Genomic DNA, 13,539 nt, shown 5'->3' with positions numbered 1-13,539 from the left:
GTTACCAGTATAGTTCTTGTTCTTCTTTTCAAATTCCTATGAACAAGAAATCGACAGTTTTAGAACAATCTCAATTTTTTCAGAAAAGAGACATACTTTGGGGGTGGTGCCTACAGAAGTTCTTAACCCCGTATATCGTTGGCATGGAATATTGGTAGAAAGCAGTTTGGGTCACAACGTATGGTGACCGCAGCCAACGGTGACATGCAATTGGCTGGCTCTTGCTTGACTTGTACATGGGTCAGGTCAGAAATTATCGTCCTCACCGACACTATTTAAATTTTAACTGATCAATCATATATATAATTAACAATAAAATAAACAGTGATTTACGAAGATCATAATTAAGGAAAGCAAGATCAATTAACGACCTTTCCTTCGATGCTCTCTTCTCAAATAAAAGGTAATTTATAAACACATTTGATTTCCACCGTTTAATTAGGGACGAACCAGTGTAGCTAATTTCTGAAAATACTAAGAATGCCAAAGAAGAATGGGTAGGGCCATAGCCCATTTTTACCATGGTTCTTGTAGAGAAAGAGGAACCAAAGGCAGGAAAGGCAAAAGGTTTTGAGGTGAAGTGATGTAGTTGTCAGATTATTTAAAACCGCCAGGAAATAACTTTTTGCCCCTTTTTTTTAAAAAAAAACTTTTTCCTTGTCTCGGATATGCTTATAGATCGGAAGCTGCGCGTCTTTAATACGGAAGGTAAAAGTTGTTTGGTAAATATATCATTTTATGCAATTTTTTTTTCAGGAAACGCTACATCTATTTTCATTAATGGAATATATTGTTGAGTCTCTGTGGAATCTCAAATTATATGCCTATCTTATGAAGATTCACAAAGGATTTAGTAAAGATTGGTTGAACATTTATCGCAGCTTGTCAAATTTCCTGTAGCTATATTTAAAGATGGACCACTGCCATAAATTATAATGCTAAATTTCCCATAGCTATATTTAAAAACATAGTTTTCTCTCTCCAAATCCAGCAACTTCTAGTCACACTTCCATATGACCATTCTCTAACTAATCTTTTCATGCATGACAAGACCATTTTGTAGTTAGCCTTTTGAAGAATTTCGAATTTATATATTTATCCCTCGCTGTGTAGCGACCTAACTTGCCAAAGCCTTAAGGCACCATTTGTAACAAGCCTTTTCGCTGGCCCATGCTTTTTTTTTTTTTTTTTCCCCGGAGCATCTCGGTCCACTTTGTTTTTCTTGCATGATTGATATTCCATGGATCCACTCACAGTTGCCAAGAGTTCTTATTTGATAATTAGTACATGACAAATCGATCATGTTTATGGCCATCACACAAGCTCTGTTAGTACTTGATACAGTATTCATGAATCTGCTGAACCTATTTTTCTTTTTTTTGTTACTCTGATATATATTTTTTTTGTGGCATAACATTGTGATATCCATGGATCTCCGAAGTCCAATTTGTTTCGCCGTGAGCCAGCCTATGGATCTTGTTGGAAAATACCCACCGACCGACCGATCGATGGCCGGAGGAACCGACCGACTGCCGGAAGGACCGACCGACTGACGGCCCGACCGACCGACCGACGGCCGGACCGACCAATTGGCGGTCGGAGCGACCGACTGACGGACGCCACCACCGGCTAATTATCGGCTCACGACCGACTGAGGATATGTCGGGCGCACCTTTCCCGACCGACTGAACCCAGAGGTCTGATGACCGACTCACGAAGGACTCGCCGACCAACGGAGGGGCCCGACGCCACTCAGCTGGCCACCGACTTAGGGTCGGTCGGCTCCTCCAATCGTCGTACAGCCGTCAGACTTTGTCAGTTCTGACAGCAACATGCGGCACGGCTATCTAGGGGCATTGTCCCGTCGAGGGCATTATCAACCCTGGTGATTTGACGGCCACACGGCGACATGACACTTTCACGGTGACTCTGACAGTCTACAGTGAGTTGACAGTTCCTCACTTGTCTGTGCCATTAATGACGGCGCCATACCGTGCTCCACTATATAAACCGGGAAAGGCAACAGTGCAAGGGATCCGGTCCGCTCCCCCACTTCTCGACTCCAAAAACACAGGCTCGCTCCTCTCCCTCTCTCCCCCTCTCGATCGAGCTCTCTGTCTACATTTCACTGTTGCCCGGTCACCTCTCTGACTTGACCGTCGGAGGGTCCCCGCCGGAGCCGCCTCCGGTCAGTGTGGACTTCTCGTTTTTGCAGGTGCACGTTCCCCGGCGATCGATCGACGAGGCGATTGGCCGCAACAGATTGGCGCGCCAGGTAGGGGACAGCATGACAAAGACAAGAGCTCAACGATCGAGAATCACTGGATTGGCAAGGCGCTCTGCCCCCCGGGAAGAGGCCTCCCCGCCACCACCGGCGGCGGAGCCCAGCTCTCCGCGCCCTGCAGTGACCACGGAGGCGCAGATTGCGGCCATCGTACGGCAGATGACCGTACTGACAGACGCAGTCAAAAGCCTCCAGCAACAACCGGCGGCCCGTCCGATGCCCTCCAGGAGCAGCCGCCGACGACCGTGCCGATCCCCGTCGCCTCCATGCGAGCGCCCCCAACAGCGCTCCCACGGAGAAGAGGAGGGACGACCTTGGCGCGATGACCGACGGTCCCAGCGGCCCTCTCCTTCTCCGTTGGAACGGGCAAGGAAGGAGAAACGACCGCGCACGCCGTCGGTCTCCCTCTCGGAGTCTTTCAGAGACTCCACTCCCGGGGTCTCCCAGCATCGACGAGCGGACGACTACGAGCGCCGGTTCGAGAAGATCGATCGCCGACTCGCCCAGTTGCAGATGGACGGCCAGAAGTCTTCGAACGACGTCGACTTCCAGACCGCCCAACCTCTCTCCCGACTGATCCTCGACGAGCCGATTCCCAGTCGGTTCAAAATGCCGCACGTGGAGCCATACGACGGCTCCACCGACCCGGTCGACCACCTCGAGGGCTATAAAGCTCTCATGACGATTCAAGGGGCAACCGACGCTCTTTTTTGCATCGGCTTCCCCGCTACGCTCCGCAAGGCTGCCAGGGCCTGGTACTCCGGCCTCCGATCGGAAAGTATCCACTCCTTCGGGCAGCTCGAGCACTCGTTCGTGGCCCATTTCAGCACCAGCCGAAAGCCGCCGCGAACGTCGGACAGCCTTTTCTCCCTCAAGCAGGGGAAAAATGAGACGCTCCGACACTTCGTGGCGCGATTCAACACGGCCACGCTTGAGGTCCGGGACCTCAACGAAGACATGGCTGTCTCAGCCATGAAGCGGGGCCTGAGGGCGTCCCGATTCACCTACTCTCTGGACAAAACCCTCCCCCGGACATACGCCGAGCTGCTGGAGCGCACATACAAGTATATGCGCGCGGACGAAGGAGCATCCGACCGACGCTTGGCCGAGCCCAGAGGCCCGAAAGAGAAGCGGAGGAAAGGTCGGGAGCCCGCCGAACCTAGCAGGCCCCCGACCGATAGTCGGGTCTCGCCACCCCGACGAATCCAAAAGTCACCCCAGCAACAGACTCCGAGGTCGGCACGCCCCAGGTATGACTCCTACACTCCTCTCTCCGCTCCTCGTGCGCAGATTCTAATGGAGATCGAGGGGGAAGAATACCTGCGACGGCCTCCGCCTCTGAAGGCAAAGGGCCTCGACCACCGGAAGTACTGTCGATTTCACCGAAGCCACGGCCACGACACCGAGCAGTGCATCCAGCTGAAGGATGAGATCGAAGCTCTCATCCGTCGGGGGTATCTCGACAAATTTCGGAAGGGTCCGCCGACCCAACCAGTTGTCGATCGACGACCCCAGCCGACTGAAGAAGCGGCGAACAATCAGCCGACGGTCGGAGTCATCAACATGATCTCCAAGCGACTGGGCCCGGGGACGTCTGTGGGAGGGGAGCCGACGAAAAGGCTGCGCCCGGACGGCGTAATCACCTTCATAGAGGACGACGTTCGGGGCATCCAAACTCCCCACGACGATGCTGTTGTTGTGTCGGCGACAATAGCAAATTATGATGTAAAATGAATTTTTGTCGATAATGGAAGTTCAACGAATGTTTTGTTTTACTCGACCTTCTCCCGAATGCAACTGTCAACTGACCGACTTAAGAGGGTCTCCATGCCCTTGATCGGCTTTGCCGGAGATGCTGTCACGACAGAGGGAGAAATTACCCTGCCCGTGACGGCCGGCACCGAACCACGGAAAAGCACGGTCCACTTAACTTTCGCGGTCGTCCAAGTTCCTTCAGCCTACAACGCCATACTCGGACGACCCGGATTGAACGCCCTCAGAGCGATCGTCTCGACGTACCATCTCCTTGTTCGGTTTCCGACCAAAAATAGAATCGGAGAGATGCGCGGAGATCAACAGCTCGCCCGACGATGCTTCCAAATCTCCGCTCAAAGCGACGAGTCGAGGGGTTGTCTGACAATCGACAAGCTGGACCAACGGGAGGAGGAAGAACGAGGTTCGCCGGCCGAGCAGCTCGAGGCGATCCCGATAGGAGAAAATCCCGACAGAAAAGTTTGGGTCGGGTCCCAACTGCCCGACACCGAACGACGCCGACTGACAGAGCTGCTGACGGCCAATGCCGACATATTTGCTTGGTCGGCGGCAGATATGTCGGGCATCCCCCCAGAAACCATAACCCACCGACTCAACATCGACCCGACGATGAGGCCGGTGAGGCAGAAGAAAAGGTCCTTCGCTCCAGAAAGGCAGAGGGCCATCGACGAAGAAGTGGACAAGCTACTCGAAGCAGGCTTCATCCGAGAATCCACGTATCCCGATTGGCTCGCCAATATTGTCATGGTCAAAAAAGCCAACGGGAAGTGGAGGATCTGCATCGACTACACCGACCTCAACCGAGCCTGCCCAAAAGATAGCTTCCTGCTTCCCAAGATCGACCAGCTGGTGGATGCGACGTCCGAATTTTGACTGCTCAGCTTCATGGATGCCTTCGCCGGGTACAACCAGATCCGGATGGCGCCTGAAGATGAGGAGCACACCACGTTCGTGACTCCCAAGGGCCTCTACTGTTATCGGGTGATGCCCTTCGGACTGAAGAACGCCGGCGCCACCTACCAGCGACTCATCAATAAGGTCTTCAAAGACCAGATCGGCCGCAACATGGAGGTGTACGTGGACGACATACTGGTGAAAAGCACGCAGATCCCAGACCATGTTCAGGATCTCGAGGAGACCTTCCACACCCTTCGACGACACCGGATGAAGCTCAACCCGACCAAGTGTGCTTTTGGGGTGACCTCAGGGAAGTTCCTCGGATTCTTCGTTTCTCAGAGAGGGATTGAGGCCAACCCTGAGAAGATAAAGGCAATCCTCGACATGCGTCATCCGAACACCAAGAGGGAGGTCCAACAGCTGAACGGAAAAATTGTCGCTCTTAGCCGATTCATTTCTCGATCAGCTGAAAGGTGCCTCCCGTTTTTCAAAACTTTGCGTCACGCAAATGGGTTTTCTTGGTCGGATGAGTGCCAACAGGCCTTCGAAGACCTGAAGAGGTACTTGGCTTTCCCACTGCTGCTCGTAAAGCCGCAGGTCGGGGAAACCCTGTATCTCTACTTGGCCACATCTTCTGAGGCGATCAGTTCGGTGCTCGTCCGAGAAAACGAGTGCCGAACCCATCAGCCTATCTACTACACCAGCAAGGTGCTCCACGGCGCAGAGGCCAGATACTCGGAGACGGAAAAGATGATTTTTGCCCTGACCGTCTCCGTGCAACGACTCCGTCCATACTTCCAGGCCCACGCTATAGTGGTGCTCACCAACCAGCCCCTGAGGGCGATACTGCGCCGATCCGACACATCTGGACGACTCACGAAGTGGGCGATGAAGCTCAGCGAGTTCGACATTCAGTACCGATCAAGGCCTGCCCTGAAAGCTCAGGTCTTGGCCGACTTCATCGCCGAATGCCCGACGATCGACCAAGGGTCGGGAGCTGAAGACCCAGGACGAGATGCGGTCTCTGAGCCAGACCCGATCTCCACCTGGGTACTCCACATCGACGGAGCCTCAAACGCTCAGGGAAGCGGGGCCGGGCTCCTGCTCACGAATTCGGATGGGGTGGTCACCGAGTACGCCCTCCGGTTCGACTTCAAGGCCTCCAACAACCAAGCCGAATACGAGGCACTCCTCGCCGGCTTGAGGATGGCAAGGGAGCTGGGCGTCGACAGCCTCCGGGCATTCTCCGACTCTCAGCTGATCGTAGGGCAGGTCAAGGGCGAATTCGAGGCGCGAGATCCGACCATGGTCAAGTACCTTCAGAAAGTGAAGGACCTCGTGGCACGCCTCAAGTATTTCGAAATTTTCCACATCCCAAGGTCAGAGAATGCCCGTGCCGACGCACTCTCCAGACTGGCGACTTCGGCCTTTGACTCCTTGGGTCGGACGTTCGTGGAGAACCTCGAGCACCCGAGCATCGATCGGGTCGACGGGGTACTGCAGCTGACATCCGAACCAAGTTGGATGGACCCGATCGTTCGATATCTGACCGATGGGGTCAGCCCCGAAGATCCCACGGAGGCCAGGCGACTCCGATGGTCGGCCTCACAATATGTCATCATGGACGGCCGACTCTACAAGAGGTCGTTCTCCCTTCCCCTGCTTAGGTGTTTGGGACCGACCGACGCCGACTACGCTCTCTGAGAGGTTCACGAAGGAATTTGCGGGAATCACTTGGGGGGCAAGTCCCTGGCCTACAAGGTCCTGCGACAAGGTTATTACTGGCCTACCATGAAGAGGGATGCAGCCGAGTTGGTCCGGAGGTGTGAGCCATGTCAAAAGTACGCCAATATTCAACACCAACCGGCCAGCCAAATTGCCCCTATTGTCGCCCCGTGGCCCTTCGCCCAGTGGGGGGTCGACATTCTCGGTCCTTTTCCACCAGCGTCGGGCCAGAGGAAGTTCATCATTGTCGCCATCGACTACTTTACCAAGTGGGTGGAGGCCGAACCGTTGGCGCAGATCACCGAGCGAAAAATGGAGGACTTTATCCAGAAATCCGTCATCTTCAGGTTCGGATTGCCGCACACCATCATCACCGACAACGGGCGGCAATTCGACAACCAGGACTTCAGAGACTTTTGCGCCAGGTTCCACATCAGGCACCGACTGACTTCAGTCGGGCACCCCCAGTCCAACGGCGAGGTCGAGGTGACCAACCGAACCTGGCTCCACGGACTCAAGACCCGACTAAACGAAGCCAAAGGCCTCTGGGTCGACGAGCTGGGCTCCGTTCTGTGGGCTTACCGAACGACCCCCCGCGTTCCGACCGGGGAGTCGCCTTTCAGTTTGGCCTATGAAACGGAGGCCATGATCCCGCTCGAGATTGGACTGCCATCTTCAAGGGTCGAGCGGTACCAAGAGCCAGATAACTCCGAGAGTCGGAGGGCTGACCTAGACCTCCTCCCCGAACTGCGGGACGAGGCCCAAATTCGTATGGCTTCGTACTGACAAAGGATCGCCCGATATTACAACGCCAAGGTCAGACCGAAGCTTTTCAGGCCTGGCGACTTGGTCTTGAGGAAGGCAGAAGTGTCAAAGCCCTTGGACCAAGGGAAGCTGGCCCCCAATTGGGAAGGACCCTACAGGATAGCAGACACCTATGGTCCGAGAGCCTACCGACTGGAGACCCTTGAGGGAAAATCCATTCCCCGAACCTGGAACGCCGACAACTTGAAGCTGTATCACCAATGAACTTTGTAATTCGATAGTCGGAATACAAATTCAGTTTGAAAGTTCGGAGTTTTAACTCTTCGACTAATGATCGGTGCTCATCAAGGTCAAGCCCCGACATGCCAAGGCGGACTTAATATCCTCTTGGAACCAACGGCCTTATCGTCGGTGATCCATCGGACTCTTGCGAGGACCGACTCATCTACATGGTCGGGAGTTGACACTCCTTCGACGATGCGTCGGACCCTTACAAGGACCGATGAACTCTTATTGGCGGGAGTTGACACTCCTTCGACGATGCGTCGGACCCTTACAAGGACCGATGAACCCTTATTGACGGGAGTTGACACTCCTTCGACGATCGACAGTACATCGGACCCTTACAAGGACCGATGCACCCTTACGGATGGGAGTTAACACTCCTTCTACGGTCGAACTTTCGGGCCAAACCATCGGCTGACAAGTCGATCGGGCCCCGATCAAAGAGAGGCGAAAAGCCTGCGCGACTGACGTCGCGACTTCCGACCAGGCTACGGCCGGTCGAGGGATATTCGGCTTACCACCGTCTATCGCACAACGCGACCTTAGTCGCATCCACGACTTGCCGACCGACCTACGGCCGGCTGGACGATATTCGGCTTGCTACCGTATGTCGAAAGATACAGAACGAATACCCGACGCAAGAGCATGGGGATCCGACTTATTGTCGTTCCCCCGACACTGCGCCGGACGACATTCGACTGAACGCGTCTATGGAAGCCCGACTACCGAGCCTTTACCAGGTTCGGTCGGCTCCCTACTCAACAAGACGCGCCCGACTGATGAGCTCGACTATCAGAAGCCGACCCAAAGTCGGGACTTATCCTTCCTTCATAGCGGCACGAGTTGCCGAACGTCCTACCGACTTATGTGAGTTAGCGACTTACACAAGTTAATGGCTCACTAAGGCATTCAACTATACATTTGGAAGAAGGAGACAAAGGGAAAACAGAAGAAATTCTCATTCAAAATTTTCATTCAGAAAGTACAAAGTCGGGTCGAAGCCCGATTACATGTATTTCAAAAAACAGAAAAAGCAAAGGAAAATCGGTATGGCCCGATCACCCGTCTGAGTCAATCTCCTCGATCGATGGGAGATCGGGGATGACTGGTGTGTCGGCCACGAGCGGAGCCGGGTCGACGGCTGAAGCTGGTCCTTCGGTCGGCGGGGGACTGGCAGTCGGCGCCGCTTCCTCCGGGACGACTTCCTCCGCAGCAACTACGCCTCCCGATGGCTGGTCGGCCATCTCCTCGGTGGCTTCCTCCTCGGCCCCCGGTGGGACGATGCTGCTAAGGTCAAGCTCCGGATACAAGGCCCGGACTGCCTCCCGACCGTCCTCGTACCCCACCCGGTACGAGGCGAAACCCGACTCGAGCATCTCCTCCCGATATTGGTCGGAGACCCGGAAGTCTTCAACCGCTCGGTCGGCCGACTCCCTCGCCGACCTTGCCTCTTCCTCCGCCCGGCCGAGCGATTCCTTCGCCGACTCCGCCTCTGCCTTTGCTATGTCGGCGTCGGCTTGGGCGATCGAAAGCTCCTCTTCGGCCTTGGCGAGCTTCTCCAGGCTCACCCGAAGCTGCTCGCGCTCGCCTTGGAGTTCGGCGGTGGTGCCGTCTCGTTCGTGCCGAAGACGACGCACGGCCCGACCCTTATGTCTGGCCTCCTTCTTGGCCGACCTAAGCTCGGACCCGAGCCGGGAGACCTCGTCTACTAACTTGGCCTCCCGATCGGCCGACTGTTGAAGATGGTCGGCCAACATCGCCCTCTCGGCTTCGGCCGCCACCGACCTCTCCTTATAAGCGGCCCGGACATTGCCGAACCTCCGATACCCGGCCTCCAGTTCCGACATTGTATAGATCAGCTGCCGATTGCAAATGCTTCGTCAGGATCACATAACAAGAAAAATTTTTAAGGAAAAGAGAAGGTGATGCGAAGCTTACCTCGACCATAGTCGGATAGAACCTGGACAGCATCTCGGTTACCTGCCGAGATCTCAGCGACTCAACGTCGGCCGAAAGAAGAATCTCCTGGCACAACCTCCTCGCCAGGTTGTGGTCGGCCAACGCCGACGCGCCTTCGAAGAACTGTGCGCTGGGCGGCACGGATCGGCTCCCCGACCTTGTCTCGTCCGCGGGGTCCGTCGGGGCTTTCCCTCGATCGGCCGCCCCGACCGACGGAACCTGCAGCGAGGGGATGCTCGAAGTAGAACCAGCACCCCCCGCTGCGGCCACAGACGCCGCCGGATGATGTTCGGTTTCCCGAACTACATCCGGCTCCACCGCCTTCGGTGATGCCGCCGACGTTCCTTCGGCCGCTTCACCCATCGGCCTCTCCTCCGAACGCGTCGCCGGAGCCGCGAGCGCGATGACGGGCTCGGATTGATCGGTCACCGACGCTTCGATGATCGGCGCCGCTTGAGCAGGCTTCTTCGGCGGACGCGAAGGTCCGGCCTCCGATGCTGGCCTCTTCCTTGTCGCGAATAGCCGAATCTCCGCGTCTGTCGGCCGCATTCTTGGAGGTGTCCCTGCAATACCGACAAAAGTGTTAACTAAAGAACCGGACTAAGGGTCGGATGAAAAGGAGACCAGAAAATCGGACGATACCTAGTCAGGGGACCAAGCTTAAGCCGGCGTCATAGAGAGCTTGTTCGGTAACAAGCTCCCTCTGCTTCGGGACCGACATATCTTTCAGTCGGTGGAAGTTCTCCCGGTCGTCCGCTTCCACCCGACTGTTGTCATTAGCTTCGGTTCGGGGCACGCCCCAGTGAGAAGGAAAGCCCCAAGAAGATGGAGAAGAAACAAAGAAGAATTGGTTCTTCCACCCATGAATGGACGATGGAAGACCGGTGATGAAGGAAAGACCCTTCCGGGGGTTGAAGAGCCACCACCCTCGGGCTTTAGGGTGGGGTCGGAGCACAAAGAAGGCCCGGAAGAGAGAAATGCGAGGGTTGGTCGGCAAGAGCTAACACAACAACGCAAAACTAATTATGAGCCGGACAGATTTCGGCGCTAGCTGCGCCGGACAGAGTCCGTAATAGTTCAGAAGATTTCGGACGAACTCCGGAATCGGGAGCCGAAGACCCGCACGAAGGTCCTCGACATACAGCGCCAGCTGACCAGGCGGAGGGCTGTTAACCCGACCGCCGGCCCCTGGAGCGAACAGTTGAAACTGCTCCGGGATGCAATACTGCTCCCGAAGCCAATCAACATTCGGCCCCGAAAGTGAGGAAACCTCATCTTCCGGAGTCGACCGGGAGTCGTCAGTCGGGTTCCCCGACCGAGCTCCCTGAGTCGGATTCCTGGCCATTGTACCGGAACCGAATGAGAAAGGAACGGAGGAGAAGAAGAAGATGAGGAGGACGAAGAGGAGACCACGAACCGGAGGAGCTCTTCTGGAAGCAAGAAAGCTCTGCCCGCGACGACTGAGAAATCGCCCGGACAGAGTTTCGGCAGCAAAATGGCAATGGTGGGGTCTTGGGTCCGAGAGGTCCTATATATATAGGCCCGACCGACGGCCAAGATGACTCCGCGCCGACCGAAGCTCCATGGATGCGCTACACGTGGCGGCCTCCGGGTGGCTGAGGATTCGGCGCGCCCCGTCTCGGGACGGCCACACCGCCCATATTAAATGCGGGGGGCGCCGGCCAACCACCTTCGACACGCGGCACGCGGGGACGCGGTTCCGCATTTATGCGCCTGCGCCGATTCGCGTTCCCGATGGGATGCCTGCCAGCGCCCCACGCTCCCACGATCGGCGCCGGATATTCGGTCATCTGACACCGTATCATCCGGCGTCCGATCTCCTGACACCGACGTAACGTCTGACGACGACAAGACGCGACGCCTGACATCAGACGCGACGTCTGACACCTGATGCCGACGTGACATTTGACACCGACTAGACGTCCAGATCGCTTGGCATTTATGAGACGTCTGACATCGGATCAGCCGGCGGTACGGTCGGATCTGTGCATACGACAACCCCACTCCTAGTCGCCCAGGATTGCTGCCCGAGTGAGAGCATCGGCCAGCTCACCATCCGACTTAGGAGTGGAGGGGGGCAACTGTTGGGGAATACCCACCGACTGACCGACCGATGGCCGGAGGAACCGACCGACTGCCGGAAGGACCGACCGACTGACGGCCCGACCGACCGACTGACGGCCCAACCGACCGACCGACGGCCGGACCGACCAATTGGCGGTCGGAGCGACCGACTGACGGACGCCACCACCGGCTAATTATCGGCTCACGACCGACTGAGGATATATCGGGCGCACCTTTCCCGACCGACTGAACCCAGAGGTCTGATGACCGACTCACGAAGGACTCGCCGACCAACGGAGGGGCCCGACGCCACTCAGCTGGCCACCGACTTAGGGTCGGTCGGCTCCTCCAATCGCCGTACAGCCGCCAGACCTTGTCAGTTCTGACAGCAACATGCGGCACGGCTATCTAGGGGCATTGTCCCGCCGAGGGCATTGTCAACCCTGGTGATTTGACGGTCACACGGCGACATGATACTTTCACGGTGATTCTGACGGTCTACAGTGAGTTGACAGTTCCTCACTTGTCTGCGCCATTAATGACGGCGCCATACCGTGCTCCACTATATAAACCGGGGAAGGCAACAGTGCAAGGGATCCGGTCCGCTCCCCCACTTCTCGACTCCAAAAACACAGGCTCGCTCCTCTCCCTCTCTCCCCCTCTCGATCGAGCTCTCTGTCTATATTTCACTGTTGCCCGGTCACCTCTCTGACTTGACCGTCGGAGGGTCCCCGTCGGAGCCGCCTCCGGTCAGTGTGGACTTCTCGTTTTTGCAGGTGCATGTTCCCCGGCGATCGATCGACGAGGCGATTGGCCGCAACAGATCTTAAAAAACTTGACCGAATCAAGCTGATTAAGCTGGGATTGGATTTGATCGCATGTTTAGCTAATTGGCAAACTCATTTGTTGTCCTAGCTGATAGAAACTTGTAAATCTTCCCTAAAATATAGGGTACTTCAATCAATAGTATGAACTTTTCATTCATTCATTTGTTTGTTTATTTGGTTTTGTTTCTTTTGGTTCTTTAGCTCGTCTCTCTTTCCCTCGAAACAGCTAGCACGGTGCGTTAGAGCAAGGCAGGCATGTTACGATCGTGGTCGCCATGTGCAGGGTTCAATAGGGGCGGAGCTTGGGGCTCATTAGTTTGAGCTTGGCCCATTTAATTGCTTCCAAACATGACTCCCCGGCCGATCTCTATGCATGGCTTTTTAGAAGGCAGGCAGGCCTTGGTCCCATGCAACATTAGATCAGAGGCTTTCTTCCTGCACATAACATAGAACTATGCCATTTTAATATGAACCGAGCAAAATGGATTCATATCAGGTTGACATACAGTTAGTTGATCAGAAAATATATTGAAAACTATAAAATGGAATAAAATTTGCTCCATTCGGTAAATAATGATCCATAAAGCCGGTTCCGAATAACTGAGACAGACCTATATCTAATTACGGTTATGCACAAAATAGATTGTCACAAAATGAACGGCTATCAATTAGATAAACAGGATTCCAACGCATTTGACGCATGTGAGGATCCAGATGAACGGTCGTGGATGCTCAAAAGAACCATGACCATGTCCCCAGAACAGATTGATATCTGGTCTTCATTTTGTATGATTCATTTTTTTCATATTTGGGCTCTTGAAGTGGAAGGCTTCCTTGCATTCTTCTCTGAATGTGAAGTGTCATCCTTGTCACCACACACACAAAAATAAATAAAAAAAAAAAACAAAAATAAAATCTTGTCAGGTCCATTTCAACGCA

Source organism: Elaeis guineensis, chromosome 3 (assembly GCF_000442705.2).
Source record: "Elaeis guineensis isolate ETL-2024a chromosome 3, EG11, whole genome shotgun sequence".
Lineage (NCBI taxonomy): Eukaryota > Viridiplantae > Streptophyta > Magnoliopsida > Arecales > Arecaceae > Elaeis > Elaeis guineensis.
Note: the sequence above shows the minus strand (reverse complement) of the source record.